This window comes from Epinephelus moara, chromosome 17, assembly GCF_006386435.1.
Source record: "Epinephelus moara isolate mb chromosome 17, YSFRI_EMoa_1.0, whole genome shotgun sequence".
Classification (NCBI taxonomy): Eukaryota; Metazoa; Chordata; class Actinopteri; order Perciformes; family Serranidae; genus Epinephelus; species Epinephelus moara.
Window position 1 is genome coordinate 13,747,592 of NC_065522.1, and position 15,900 is coordinate 13,763,491.

A 15,900-nucleotide genomic window follows, 5' to 3' on the forward strand; every position below is an offset into this window, starting at 1 on the left:
ACCTCCCTCCAGGCCTTCGCTTTGCCTGTCCCTGTCACACCACTACTAACTGAAGAAAATAATATGTTTTTCCTTAAATCCACTTCACCCAAAATTATTTCAATCTCCGCTTTGGAAAAATGCTTTTTTCTTTCTTTCTCTTTCTTTATTTGCGCCATGACTGACAGGTTGACTGGATGCACCTACACCTCCTTATATGGTGGTCATTGGCTATTCATGGGCGGGGAGTTTCCCAACAGTGTCCAATTCCTTTATTTGACCATTGCCACACTTTGTGCTGGTTCGTCTCTGTAGGGAAGCAGTAGATTTCAATTTTTGACATCAAGTTTGTACCTTGTAACCCTTCCCACAGTGTGTATTTCAGTACAGGAGGACTTAAGTTCAGTGTTTTATATGCTGTTTTCATGTTTCTAGGTGGAACAATGATGTTTGCTAGCAAGCGAAAGATACCTTAAAATGGTTTGTAAAGCCAGTGTTTGGTTTGTCCATTCTGGGCTACTGTAGAAACAACATGGTGGACTGTGGTGAAGATGACCTGCTCCATAAAGAGGGTATCTATAGCCCCTTTTACACTGCCAGATTTTCTGGGAATGTTGGGCCGTTCTGCCGGCAAGCTGCGTGTGTTTAGACACATAGAGCCGGATTGGCAAATTGATCCGAGGTGCCCAATTTTCCGTCTCGTAGGGTAGACATATTGGCGTAACCTTCTTGGTTTAAAAAGAACGAGGCACCCTTCTGCCACGGGAGGGGCTGTTGATGACTTGTGGGAAGAACTGTTGATGACGCCGCACGTGGAACCCACTGCCAGTGGATAAACAGGAAACAGCTGATAGCAGGAATGAGCAGCTAGTAGCAAGAGGGAAAAGAAGATGAGCAACTGGGGAGACAAAGAATGGTGAAGGATGGGCCAGCTTATGAGAGAATCGCCAAAGGACTGACCAGCCGCATTTTGTTACTTGCTCACGCTCCCCATTGCCCCGAAAAAGGCACATTCTGTATGAACAAAAGTAGGTAGGCGGCATTTTGCTGCACTCCCAGATTTTGTTTTTATACTGCCAATGCTGAACGAAGACTGATCGGGCTTTCCTGCAAATTTGCACAATTCCTATTTAAAAAGGGCTAATGGCTCGTTCTATGGTAATGAAAACACAATCATTCTTAGTTTCAGGTGATTATAAACCAATGAAAACATAGGCATAAATATTATTTTACATTACTGCCAATACATCACTCTAAACCCTACATGGTGGACCTTAGTGTTTTGGACCTTTATTTTTGTTCACATTGTGAAAATTCATGGAAAAACAAGTTTTACCTGTTGTTCATTAAGTGTGTGAGCATATAATGAACCTGCCATGCACAGTCTGCTGTGTGCCCTGTACCTGATTAGAAGTTTGGAAAAACAGAATACATACAAACTATACAATGTATGTGGGCTTTGGGGTTTACTGGGGCCCGACAACCAATTTTTGTCCCGGGGACCCCCATAGGTTAATCCTGCTGTGAGCAATAAGCTTGATTTGGATGACAAAATGTAATAGTACTTTCATCTAAAGAGAATCCTGCACCAATCCTAAGCTCCTAGTAACAACAAAGAGGCACAAACTGTTTTGAATGCAAGATTTGCTGTGATATTCTACAAGGCTATTAAGCATTTGCCTTTGCATTAGATTGATAGCCCAAAAAACTAATTAATTACTGTCACTTTGTGTCTGTCAAAACATTGTTAATCAAAGTAATGACAATGCCATAATTTGCTGGATTTCTATGCTATGATGTAGATGTAGAGTATGCATCTGAGCAGGCTATGAACACAGCCTGTCTCCGCTTAGACACCCACAAAACATGCAACTCTATTACTAACGTCCAGCCTGTACTGTGTGTGGCAGTGCCAGACTGGCAGATGGGTTGGCCACCCAACGACCTCTGACATTAGACCTTCAGAGAGGCAAGGCCATGGATTCAGTCCAGTGGTCTTCATCATTCTCAAATGTTCTGCCAAAATGGATGCAGGATGCTTGAGCCAACTTGGGCCAGATGCTGTCTCAAAGGAGACCATATGACTTCAGCTGATATCCCAATGGATTTTCTTGGTGATGCATGAAGCTTGTTTCTGCAGACAGGTCTGGGACATGAAACAGAGGCAACATTGTTCCTGTAGATGCTGAAAATAGTATCAAGAGGAACCTTATCCTAAAGATCTCAAAAGTTTTATACGTGCAATATAGCAACCAGATCTTGGACTTGCAAGCTCACCAGAAAAAAAATACTCTCCAACAACATAAACAACACATTTCTGTACTTGAGAAACACATTCTTAGCACCAGTTACCTAGTGAACATGAGAAAAGAGGGTGACGTCGAATCAAGTAGATTCACTGATTGTTTCACAACCAAGTTTTGCTATGGCTGCAGCCTTAATCAGCTGAGCCTGTTGTGTCAGCCATTTGACTGCCTTTGTTCATTTAATGACCAAACCCTGAAGACAGAATAGAAAATTATATTTTTGAAGAGCAGGCTAATTAACGCTGCTTATTAGAGAGACGTCAACACGGGAATAACAATAGAAAAGGGAAGGCTAGAGGGGGTTGGGTGGGATGCATGCTGTGACATATCAGAGGTTTTATACATGAGTTGAAATTTAGCACAAAAGGGGGTGTCAAAACTGAAAGCAAGAGAGAAAGAGTAAATTTAAAAAGCACTGGAGGTGATCATGACACAATATTAATTCTTTGCTGAAAAACAATAAAATATGTAGTAGGTGTAAGGAAATGGCGCTGGCCTTGAGGCAAGGTGTCACTAGTCCTGACATGACAGGACTTATACAATTAGGATTTTTATTTTAAGCAGGGGCTATCGCTTAGAAACACGAAAGTACTGATGTTCATAGTGCATTTAGACTAGTTAGTTAAGGACCCAAACATACCAATATGTAACAATTTGTTTTTGCCTCAGGAGAGGAGATTTTCATCATTAACAATTCTTCTGCTACTGTGTATCCACACAGGAGGCGAAGCTAATTTTTGTAGAGCGTCTGATTTGTGTCCAATACCATGCTGTCATGTTGGTCCGAGGAAGACTGAGCCACTTGCTCAAGCAAACAAGGCTTTGATTGACATTCAGCTTAATGTAGGAATGCAACACATGGAGGGTCTGGTAAACACGCTTTCCTTCCAATGTTGGAATAGAGTGCCTTACCGGGGTGGTTAGGTTGGGATGGCAGTGGAGGTTGTTATTAGTGGGAGAGAGAGGAAAAACAACACCTTCTTGACACAGACATAGTTGCTGATATTGCCTTGTGATTTCTCTCCAAATGAAAAAAAAAACCCACTTTATTTTACCATGCCTGGCAAAAAAAACATGTTTAACACTTAATATCTCCTTAAAGACACAAAAAAAGCAATAAATAAAGAATGGAGGTTGGTAAATAGTGTTAAGGAGTTAGAGCCAACCCTAATCTTAGGCATGGTAATAAATAAATAAGCAAATAAATTACTGCAGAGCTTTGAAATCACATAAAACAGATCAAACAGGCAGCACAAGATCTCAAATTGGGCGCCCACTGCCCCTCAGCACACACTCAAACACACACACTTTGTCCTGTGAAGTGAGCATCTGATGCTTGGCTGCAGAAGCACTCACAGAACAGGAAGGCAGGGAAAGAGAGAGAGGACACCTTAATGTGCCTTCACCATATGCTGTTAGCTACTGATGGATGCCGCTCTCCCCAGGCACTGGAGCAACTTATCGCGTTTGCCGGTGACACTGCCGCCGCTGATAAAGTTAAAGATAAGCCATCTGTTCGTAACAGCAGCACGGCTTCACTTGCAGTGATAGGGGCGTCCAAGTGTACACTGATGCTGTGTGTTATGTCTGCCTTAATTACTGTTGCACAACATTCTTAAAGCATCTGTATGTGCATAGTATGGATAGTCACTGTGCAATTATCTGCCATGATGAGCGATTATTACGTAAATATCAACATTGCGGTATCAAAAATAAGAGACGGGGATCGACACGCTCTGCTGACATAGTACAGTGTCGGCAGATTTTTAAGAGGCGGCTGTAAAAGTGAACACTTGGTGAATCTGTCACTCATGTGTAATTACTGTGGAATGTATGCAAAGTCACACTAACAAGCTATCAGTCACATTTCTTACTAACAACATACCCCTGCGGTAGTTGGTCTTAAAAAAAGAGGAGGAAAAAAATCAACATACAGCAACTTTAAGCTCCCTCAAGAGCTTTTGATAATGCCAGGAGGCTTTTGACACGCTTGAGAAACTCACCATTAGCGAAATGGGCTGTTACCCAGAGGGCACAGCTAAAAGAAAGAAAGCGCTAACATTAAGACCCACCACAGGAACAAGTTATGGTTGTTCTCTAATGGTTTGGGGTTATGATTGCTCACTTGCTCTCCATACAAGCATTCCTGTGAGGGCCGTAAAGGCGAGATCATTTCTAAAACATATATTCTGTTACCTTTGACTTATGTATTCTCTCCTTAGAAAGAAGGAGACACCTCTGTACACAAAAATACATACTTTTAGATAATGCACATTGTCAAAAAACAGATGATTCTAATTAAACAATTGTTCTTGATATTTCGAATAGTGCATAACAGCATTTTTCCAGGGCACGAGAAACCCAGATGGAGACTTGAAAGTGTTGTATTATCCGTGAATAGCATTGTTCTTGTCCTCTGAGAGATGAATAAACCAGAACCATTTCAGAAGAATCCACTCCTGAGTATTACAAAGCGACCAGTGCTTTGGATACTGCCCGGGCTGGCCTTTTATAATTTTTTTTTTTTTTTTTTTTTTTTTTTTACCAAGCACAGATCTACTTTTAGACTTCAACAGCGTAATGGTATTTGCTTAACTGAGCAGCCAGCAATCACTCTCTTCTGTGCCAGTGTCATATCACTGATCAAGTGTGGCTCAGTTCCTGTCTGAGAGGAGGGCTGCCAGACATAATGCAATAATAACTGGTGCACAGCTTGTCTAAGAGAACCAAGGTCCTATTTCATTGCCGACGATACTGGGATGAACTCTTTGTGCTCTTTCTCTCTCATTCTCCCTCTCCTTACCAGCACTGAAGCCCTTGAGCCTCCAAGAGCATAATGAGCCAATTGTAATTCCTTGCCTATAGCTTTGTATTGAAGAGCGTATGAACAAAAAAAAAATACTGGACATTTCTACTTCGAGTCAAAAGACTGGGCTTCAAGGAGTATCTAAGGCAGAAACATGCTTTTGCCTTATTATTCCATGATGGGGACAGACACAACTGCCCGTACCAAAATGTAAGGGAGAGATAAGAGAAACTCCAAGTAAAATTCAGATCTTTATCTCTTTTCTCACATCAGCAGCACAGCAGAATCTGGCTGCAAATTGACTTTAGTGTTAATTAATAGCTACTGAATGTCTGGAAATAGGAATAAAATTTGAGTTAGATGAAGAAGGCTATTCCACAGCACTTAGCGACTGTGTCTGCAATGGCCACTACTACCATATGATAAACATCTTTAAAGCATCCATTATCTAGACATTATTTAAAGCTTTCACTGTAACAGGTGGCTTTAATGCGATGTGAATTGCTGACCTTGAAAGAAGGTAAATGCATCAACTAGATGTGATATGTTAAAAATCTAACAGCTTTTAGTCTCGACAAAGAGCACTCCTCTTATCCGACATAGTGGACGTGAACCTGCACTGCTCCCCCACAGATGCCTAGTGTGATGTTTGACAGATTTCTCCCTCTCCAGCTAGGCTCACAGTAAATGTCCATCTGGCAGCTTCCCATGGGTACTTATTATTCTCAGCTAGCCAGGGGTTTTCTGTTTCCGAGCAGTCAGCCAGCGCCTGCCTCAAAGAGTTGAGAGTCGGACCAGAACTGCTTGCAGATGCTCTGCCGGGTAGCCAAACAGTGCTAGTGTAGTGGCATGGCACTGGGTTTTCAATTACACAATGAAGTGGCAGTCTGCAAAAACTGTACCGAAAGCCAAGTGCATCGAGCACAACTACGTATCTTAAACAAAACACCAGCGAAGTAGTGGTATCATCAAGGTTTGCCAGTTTTCACATTTGTCCAATTCACTTGCGCCACCTTGAAGATCAGATGATTGATTTTTTCCCTTATGAACAGATGCTCAGAGCCATGGGTAGTGTTGAAAGGTCCTGCTGTCCTGGTCTGAGGCCCTGTTATGGTGGATTCAATCATGCAGTTGACCTCTATCACACTCCCACAGCCCGCTGAGAGTCTCCAGAAACAGTCTGACAAAAACGTAGGATGCTACTCTCGTCATGGCATTCAATAGCTAGGGTCGTTTTCACACTGGGTTCACTTGCTTCAATCTGTTCAATTGTTCCCCAGTTCATGAAGCCTGCTGGTGTACTATCAGCCTTGTTCACTACTGATACAAACCGTGGTTTGCTTACGTAGTCCTTGTGCAGCTAAGTGTGGCTGTTTACGACTATAGCCGGGGAAAGTTATTGGTGCCATTTTGACATATGGCCAAAAAAAGAGGTAAAGGTCCACCCCTCATCAAATCCCTTCTGTATTATTCACATTATATGGGTTCTGACGAGAGTGTACTGCTGTTCTACTGATCTCACACCAACTGGTTGACCAAGGCACAGCCTCTTGGTGTATACCAGAGCGAATATTACCCAATTTTTAAGCAAACAGTTTGTGGATTTGGGCTGAAGTGTTGACATGAAAGAGCCTTACATCTCCGGAGCCTGCCATGAACCGACTACAAAGTGAAAAAAAAAAAAGATTAGCAAGTCCCTGAGAGACGACTGTTAAGTTATCCCTTGAGAAAAGGACATCCAAGGCTATGTCAACATATGGACACTGTCGGTGTCCACACTACCAGTGGTTTCATGTTGACATGTGGAGTTGGGAACAGCGGAAGGGTTCACAGCTTAACATATGAGATATTTCCACACACCCACCACAGTGTGGAAACAGACACCATCCGTGCTATGCTTGTTTAAGTCAACACTGCCGGCGTATTCTTTGAACAATCTGGGCCATTTGATTCTCATTTGAATAAAATTCAAATTGAAGGCACAGAGCACACAATCGGCTTGCCAGTAAAAAAAAAAAAAAACTACCATTGTGTATTCCCATGCACACATGTGGGAAAACGGGATGGGTGAGGACTGCAGAGCATTGCATACCTTACTGAGCAAACAGCAGCATCTTGGTGCTGCTCCCCCCCCCTCACCCACCATCTAACCCTCCTCCATATTTATGCATTCACATCACTCTCAAACACACATGACAACTCAAACATGACTCTCGCTCTTGAGAACGGTGCCATGAAAAATGAGTCTTACCTAGTGTAGAGTACTTGGTCACATCTGTAAGCGGGCCATTGGGGAAAAGTGGGAGCAGGGGAAAGGGGGAGAAAGAGAGAAGAGAAACGTCAGCAAATTACAATGTACAGCCAGCTAAACTTCAATGCAGGCTGAGGCTGTCACTAGCTCCTCTGAAAAATGATGGTGTCCCAGCATTCTACCCGACTGGGGGTTAAGAATAGTCCCTGTCAAGAGGGGGACATCATTTATTAATCGAGGGACATGAAACGTCTGAGATAGTTTCCCCTGAGGATCCCAAGTTGGCACAACTTGCATTAATATTTGTCAGTGATTCAAGATTTTGAGGGTGGAGGCAGAGAGGATGTAAGCACAAACCTAATCTATTACCAGCATTTTTTTTTTTTTTTTTGCACCAGTGTAACAAAACCAAACAAATGTAATCACACGGACATGCACTTTGGTGTTCCCCTCTCCCCATATGTCTAACTTAGTAGCCCAAAGAAATCTCTCCCTTTTTGCGCTTCGACCTTTGCTACATTTCCCCAAGCTTGTCGGTTTGACAGCCAACATCCGAGGCTCCAACAGCATAATAAAATGGCAGTCCCGCACTACCTGCAAAGACCTTAGGGTGGCCCCGGCACAAACAATGAACCCGTATGCTTAAAATAAAAAGCAACATTTAGCCACATTTTCACCGTGTCTCTGCCTGACAGTCATATCTCCAAAGATTTTAGAAAGGCACAGACCTGCACTCTCCTCCACTTTCCTGTACCAACTCTGTGGCAGCTAGAGAAATATATACTGGATTTCCATTACAGCACACTTTTTTTACAATTAAAGTGGTCCCTCTACGAATGTACTCTTCTAAAGTACAGTTTTGCTTTCTTGTAAATGTGCAATAAAACAAGGAAATGGAGTGAGCTGACAATAACTGGGTGTAGTGTGAGGGAAATGGTAGACTCAGGACTAAATCTGAGTTGCAATTGCTTACCGGTGCAGTCTAGTTGTGTTGCTAAGCAGAATTTGCCAGTAATATGATTTATCACCAATGATGTCTATCCCCCTGCATTCATTTACATTTTTGGTGTGCATGCAACAAATCCCAAAGGGATCAACGATGGAGGGTGGGGTGTGATTACAATATCTGTTTTGCTCGTGAGAACAAATCTATTTTCAGGGAGGTGGGGGGGCCCGACTGGGGTTCAATCTCAGGGACGCTCATTACCATTCTGTCTGACACACATTCACACTCGCTGCTACTGTTGTTGCTAAACAGAGAGCTCAGCTGAGGACCTTGAAGCTTCATGCCGGGAAAATTGGACCCAGGGGAGGGGGGTGGCAGGGACTGATGTCAGACTTCAAGAGCCACTAGAAGCACCTGGGGTTTCAATGACATTAGCATCACTGTTGTTTGGTAGAGAGAGACTGAGAGACCAAGACACTTGAAGGGACGGCAATGAAAGACAATAATAAAAATGGAGAGCAGACAAGTGCTATGTGGCAGAATTTTAAATGTGATACATTCTGGCACGGAGTGTACAGAGCACCAAGGTTGATGTAAAATTAAAAGTGTGGAGAATCAAACCAAAAATAGAGGCTTTTTTGCAATGCAGTGGAGATTATTGATTTTTCCTCAGCCCTATGGTGGAAATTTGGCAGCCTGGCCAATCAAAAGCAGTGGAGGTAGCGTGGGCCTAAGTGGATTAGACTAGTGGGGATGGCGGAGGGGGAATCTAGAGGGAGAAACCAAAGCTCTGGTGGCTTCAATAAACCCACTCTGTGAACCAGGAAAAAGATGGAAGACGGAGACACTTTTTTCACCCTCTCTCACCCTCCTGTTTTAAGCAGATAAGCTGCTTCCAGGGTCTTAGTTATGCTGTGTAGAACCCACAACACGATATGGAAACTTTTGACAAGGCAAAGAAAAGCCGAGAAGTCCGCTCCTCGTGTTGTCTTTTCTATATTGACAAGAGGGATTTGGGGATGTTTGGAGTGGTCAGTGCTGGGGGGGAATTACAAAAAGCCTCTGTGATACAACATAGTGAGCATATCAGTGCTCAGACATGGGTTTTAGTGAAGACATGGACTCAATTTTGGGAAGTTTTGCTTGGGCTAGCCGTTGGAATAAGGCAGAAATGGCCATGCCAAGATGAGTAACTGGCAACCACACCATGAACCCTTTTGCTTCCAGATTAAAGGGTTTTTTCTCTTGTATGTGATGTGACAGTTTTATTAGGCAGTTTTCCCTTGTTATTGCCATTGCTCGCCATAATATCTCATGCCAGAATTGGTTGGGGAGGCTGAACACTGGAAGGGTTCTGTAGTGCATAGGACTTTAAAATTATATCACAAGCTTCTTATGTATAGCCCCATTTACAATATGAAATAAGAGTTCATAAAGACACTATACTTAAAGGGAGTCTCGCCCCAATTAAGAAATGCATGTTTTTCCTCTTACCTGTCATGCTTTTTATCAATCTAGATTGTTTTGGTGATTTGCCGGGTATTGGAGATATCGGCTGTAGAGATGTCTGCCTTTACATGAATATAATGGCACTTAGCTCAAAGGGCAAACAGCAGTGTTTCTTTCCAGAAATCATGACCCGGTTTCTCAAGATAATCCACAGACCTTGTAGTGAGCGGTTTCATTTAGTTTTCTTTCTACCCAAGTAATCCCACCAAAGGAAAGAGGGAAGCGTGCATCTTCTGCTAGCTCACCTAGCACCGCTGAGCTAGCTGAAATTACAGCTGCTGAGGAGGACACCATTAATGTTAACATCTCGTGCCATAACCAACATGAGCCTCTCATCCATGAGTAGATGTACGCTTCCTTCTGCGAGGTGGTACATTTGGCTTGTTTGTTAGTTTGGTAGAAAGTAAATAGTTTCTACATTAAACTGCTGTTGTATTTTAAAGAACGCAGACATCTTTATGGCCGATATCTCCAACAATGGCAACTCACACCAAAACCTAATTGATAAATAGCACTATACAGTAGGTGAGAGCAAAAATATGTATTTTTGATTTTGGTGTGAACTGTTCCTTTAGAATATGTTACCACAATTACAGTGTTTTGTACAACAGTGATGGTTTATCTAACTAATAATTCATGGAGCCTATAATTAAAACTGTCTGCAGATCATCTTATTAGATGTATCAACTACACATATGGCATTTACAGTGTGCTCACGTCTTTCCACCATAAAGATACTGATGTGTAAAGAAAACACGGCGACAGACATTACACTTTGTCCAGAAATGTGGATTAAACTTCGAGAGACATCATCTGCCCTTGGTGGGATATTTGCGGTGCTGTGTATTCAGTCCTCTGAGACTTTGCGGTTCTTGGACAAGGACATCAGTTTCCTCAGGGGAGATTCTTTTTGACACAGCCGGTCTTGACTTTCCTCATTCATCACATAACAGCCAGTGCACCACAGCGGGGACAACACAGCATTTTAAGGGAGTCGGAGGAGGTGGTTTGTTTGGTCACTGACAGCCACACCCACTGATAGGTAAAAATGATCCAATTTGTACCGCTGCTGTAACTGTTTTTACTTAAATATAAGATCTCTATGTATTAACTGTGATCTTCATGAGCACTACAAATAATAAGATGATTCCAGTGTCGGGGACTACCCTCATAATTTGAAGGTTTTCTATGTAGTGATCACAAATCATGCTTTATCTAATAATTACCAGAGGAAATAATTCACCATCTTTTGATCTGGACTTAAATGTCCATAAAGATTATGACTTTTATCTCCCATTACACAAATGACCACAATATATCTGTGATAGTTTGATGGGGCTGTTAATCATCCCTAGTGGCTCAATTCGTCTTCGCCAGCCACAGGGAATTCTGTCAAAACCTTTCTCTCCCGTATTCCCTTATCCACTACACTCACTCACCCCTCTGATTTCCAACTCCTCAGAGATGGAGGACTGAAGGTGATCAGAGTAGCAGCAAATTTAGCTCTGAGGTCAGTCAAGGAAAAAGAGAAAGCTGTATTACTCTGCATTTGATAAGTATCTTAAGTAGCTCTTATCTTTTCTTTTTAAATATCTTTTCCCCTCGTTATCTACAAGTATCTTTTGCCAGGCACTTCTTCTCTGTTTTAATAGGGAAATGTACTGTTAAATGTGACATTTATGGTTCGTAGTGTTATCCTAAGCATGCATATTTCAATGCTATTAAACACTTGATGTGTAAGTGCACTTCCAGCCCACATACGGTATACTGGTATTGAATACCTTGTAAATGTTTGAATAGAAGTATACTAAGCCCCCCTCCTGTAAAAATAATGACCATGACCTTAGCTTTGCTACCGTATGGTATTAAATAAATCCTACCATTTCTTTGTAAGGTGTGGGGAGGGGGGCAAAAAAGCCAAACACAGAGATCAGTAACACAGAGATCAGTTCAATAAATGATGGAGCGGCTTACATTGAAGATGGCACAAGCTGAAAACAATCATTACTCTTACTATACTACACATGCACTCAAGCGAGCCATTGCAACGGGAATCTAATCTCTTTCCGCTAGTTCTACAGTGCTCTTTACAGATTAAGTTAATCAGTGGGTCGGCCATTTTTCTCTCAGTGGCACATGGAAACATGTCAATGAAGGCACAAACACACACACAGAAAGGGAGAAAGAGAGCGCGAGAGTTGTGTCCCTGAAATGGCTGCAGGACTGAGTGGCCGCTAATTGGAAATCAAAAGCAATGGAGCTGGAAGGCAGCCCGAGAAGGAACAGTGGAACCTCCAGCGCCTGTTGTCGGTCAATTTAGACCGTGACGAGAAAGGCCCCGTTCCTTGTGTCACCATTTAACCTATTCACCAGTGTGGAATGGGAACAGCTGTTTTTTTACAGTACCACATAATGGGGCAAAATGGCTCTTGCTGGCCAAGCTCCAGCTCGCAGCGAAAAGGCCTTAATGTAGGAAGAGAAGGGAGAAGGTGTGAAGCAGACATCGCAGGAGAGAGAACAGTTCTGCCATGTTATCAATGATACTGAGAGAGCTTGCACCCTTCCATCTGAGCTGATATAAACATTACTTTCTTTTTTTTCTGTTGCAACAAAGAATTATGAGGCACTGACGGAGGCTACAGATGGCCCGGGCTCACACAGACTGCAGAAGTATCTAGAAGTTTACACAAGTCAGACAAGAAGCCAGATTGGCTCCAAAACTGAGGCTGTTCTTTGAGGGGGGGGGGAAAAATATTGCTCACTTGTTTTTAATCTCTCTTCGAGGCGAGGTGTGAACAAGTACTTTGTGAGTGACAGCCTGATGAGAGCAGATATAGGAACTCCAAACTTCATCAGGCGGTTGTCAGACTCATCGCTGTCCGGTTTAAAGGCCGCTCAGGCATGACAGTGCGGGAACAAGGTATGCTTATGTTAGCACCGCAGCAGATGTTCTGTTCATGTCGCAGCTGTCTCCTGTTTGAAAACAGAAGCGCTACGCCATGGCTCTGCATCTCTCAATCCCCACATCTTCACAGCTCTCCTTTTATTCCCCCCCCCCAGGTCAAACTAGAGTCAAATTAGATGATGACAGATGAGCTAATAACTAATTGATTTTGTATATAAATCACTTACAATTGTACACACTTTTTGCTCAAACTGTTAAAATGTTTATCATAAAGATTTTAAATGTATCTCTGGGATGTTAAACAGCATTCATATGTTTTTTGCCCTAATACCATCTGCCATACTATACCAGTGCGAATAGGGAGACAAAATTAAATGAAAGGACAGCTAAATCAAATGCAGCCATAGTCTGATGTACCTTCCCAGGGGCCTTGCCTATCCTCTTGTGTTAAAAAAAAACTGAGGGGATTTAAGGGACTTTTTCAAATGCAGCTTTTTAAAGAATTCTGCCTGGCAGACCTTGATGAGTGATCAGAAGTTGGGGAGATCAGAGGCCCATGGGCTCTATGCTGAGTTCTGACCCTGAGTTCAGCTACGTAGAGGTGGGATAAAGACTCTCTTGCCTGGGGAGAAGTAGACGGAAGGACAGGATAGAAAGGAAGAAATAAAAAAGAGGGTGAGGCAATAGCCTTGATGCCCATGGCAGCGCAGCACCAGCCTGGCCCTTCATATCAGCCACTTGTGAAGATCGGGGGTGGGGGTGGGGGGGGGGGGGGGGAACCCTACAGGCAGTCGTATGTCGACTGGCGCGATCAAGGCCAGCTAAAAGAGGCCTGGATTGGAGTGGTTCCTCCAGGCTCTGGTGTGAGTAGGAGAGGCAAAAACAGAGAGGCTTTAATGATGTTTGACACTTCGCTCTCAACTCACAAATCAGGTTCCTAAACATTGGCCTCTCGCAACACGAAAACCATTAACAAAGGTCACGAGGACACGCCTGACAATTGACTGCATTTCCAAATGAAATTCATCAGGGCCAAGATCACAGTCATTTACGGCCTCATTGCACCATAAACGCTCAAACCGATTGTCTAAAAAGCTCGTACAAAGGAGTCTTTTAAATCTCTGACTCAAATAGATAATTAGACATAATGAGTAAACAATGTGGCCGCGAGATGTGAGCGTGCTTATTGCTTTTTAATTGTGTTTCCCTCTGTGCACCGAGCTAGTTCTGAGAGCTCTGGTACCTGTGTGCGCTGGCCCATGTGAGGCCAGGTGCAGTCATTACCACGGGACAGATGGATCAGCAGAAGTGGTGCTCGTTTCCCTTGCAAGGCAACACGGTGTCTGCCATATGTAGGCTCATCATTAAAATTGACCTTTGACCTTCCAGCGGGTGCCTGTCATTCTAATGGAGTTAATTAAGAATGTGGAGCGATGTGTAGGATGTGGTATTTTCTCTCTGTGTTTGTGGATGTTATTGGTTTGTGAAGAAAGTAATAATGGTGTTTGTGTGTGTACTGTATTTGTGTGCATGTGACACATAATGTGTGCATCTGTCCGTGTGTGTGCTGGAGAGAGTTGACGCCTGTGCTTCTGTATGCGCGTGGCCATGTCACTGTGCGCATGCGTGTGACTCCAGTGTCAGACGTGTTTAAGTTTTTGAGTTCCTTTTAATATTGCCAATGCAGCTCCTTTGAAAATTCATTAAAGTGCTCCGACCCCTCTGCCATCTGTGCGAGCGAGAGGGAGAGAGCCGTGCGAGGGAAGCAGCTGGGGAGAACGGGAAGATGAAAATTCTGACACGGGCAAAAGCATGCGGGCAAGCCCCCGGACACAGAATGAAGAGCCACTGATATGCCAGCTTTGAACTGCTATTTATTTATTCCAAGACCTTATCTAAAGGCTGGATTCAAATTTAGATTCAGAGATAAGGACTGCTAGGCGGGGTCACATTTTGCTCTGGATAAAATTTGAAAGACAAATGGCAAGCGTTGCGTAACCATGACGCTAATAAAATAATAAAAAAGACAGAAAAAAACAATCCCTTAGAGGTCTAATTAAAAATGCTACACACAATGCTTAGTGTCAAGCTAAAACGCAATTAACTCCACAATTACATGTAGTATATTACCAGAGGAAGAGGGCTGCCCGATTATACTCATAAATCTCCATTGCTGATGTAAATTGCATATACCAACAAACATAGCCGAGCCAGATCATCATCATCATACACTGGAGTTTAATGACTTTACGCACATTTGGAACCTTTATGCCTCCACGTCCGACAATTAGCCTGATTTGAGCTTCAATTTAATTCACCAGGACAACTCGTTATCCGTGCGACTCCTCCATAACTACTGACAATCACTGCAGCGAAGCACCTGATTAACAATGTTGCTGGCGCACTTCTTCAGGGCTATCTTCAGCAACTGTCATTTCCGTGCCAGTTACTTCTCACAATAAAGCAATATCAGTTGCAGTGTTTATGCCCTGTAATCACTTTCTCCTACACCTGATCTCCTCTTCATAAACTCAGCGCGCCAACATTATTGCTGTTATAGTCGGAAATATGGAGCTATGTATTATGCATTAACGACGATCCCCCGGAGGGAAGGTACACACACTTTGATGACACACACTCTTGCTCACGCTCTCATAGACGAATGTCTGTAGGTATACTGTAAATGCGTGCCAAAGTGTGCATGCATTTCCTTGCTTTGTCTTTCCTTTTTCTCACATCTCCACACACACACACACACTTCAACATATGCCTCAAAGCATTGGGGTGTAATGGAGACTGCCTGCACTTTGCCTTGTCGCTCCTTTTCTGACACTAATCAACACCTCTCCTGCTATTAAAAATACCTCTCCATGCCTTTTGATCTGCTAACTATCTCATTTACATGACTGGCGCCCAGCAGCCCAGCAACAGGGCCTGAAGTTGGGGAGGTGTGACGACGGAAGGTGGGATGGAGAGGAAAGGCTGATGGGGGTGAGAAGAAAGAAAGGAAGAGTGGGAAAATAGTTCAGAAAGAAGAGGATAGCTGCTCCAGGAGCAAAAGATCATTCACATAGGTACATGTTTAGTTCAGGATTTGACACTTTAGCATGTGAGGTTATGATTTAAAATAGTTTGGTGCAAAACCATTCATATTTTCAACTATTTGCTAAAAAACCCAGCCAAAAAAGGAGTACGGTT

At 43.0% G+C, this 15,900-nt stretch overlaps 1 protein-coding gene across 1 annotated transcript in view; it reads right to left on the bottom strand.

Annotated features, from left to right (window-relative positions):
* Positions 1-15,900, bottom strand: part of LOC126404725 (receptor-type tyrosine-protein phosphatase delta-like) — a 427,878-nt gene that overhangs the window by 288,294 nt on the left and 123,684 nt on the right. Inside the window, exon 4 of the mRNA XM_050068106.1 lies at positions 7,343-7,366. The gene's annotated coding sequence lies outside the window, so the exon portion shown is untranslated. The remainder of the gene's footprint in view (positions 1-7,342; positions 7,367-15,900) is intronic.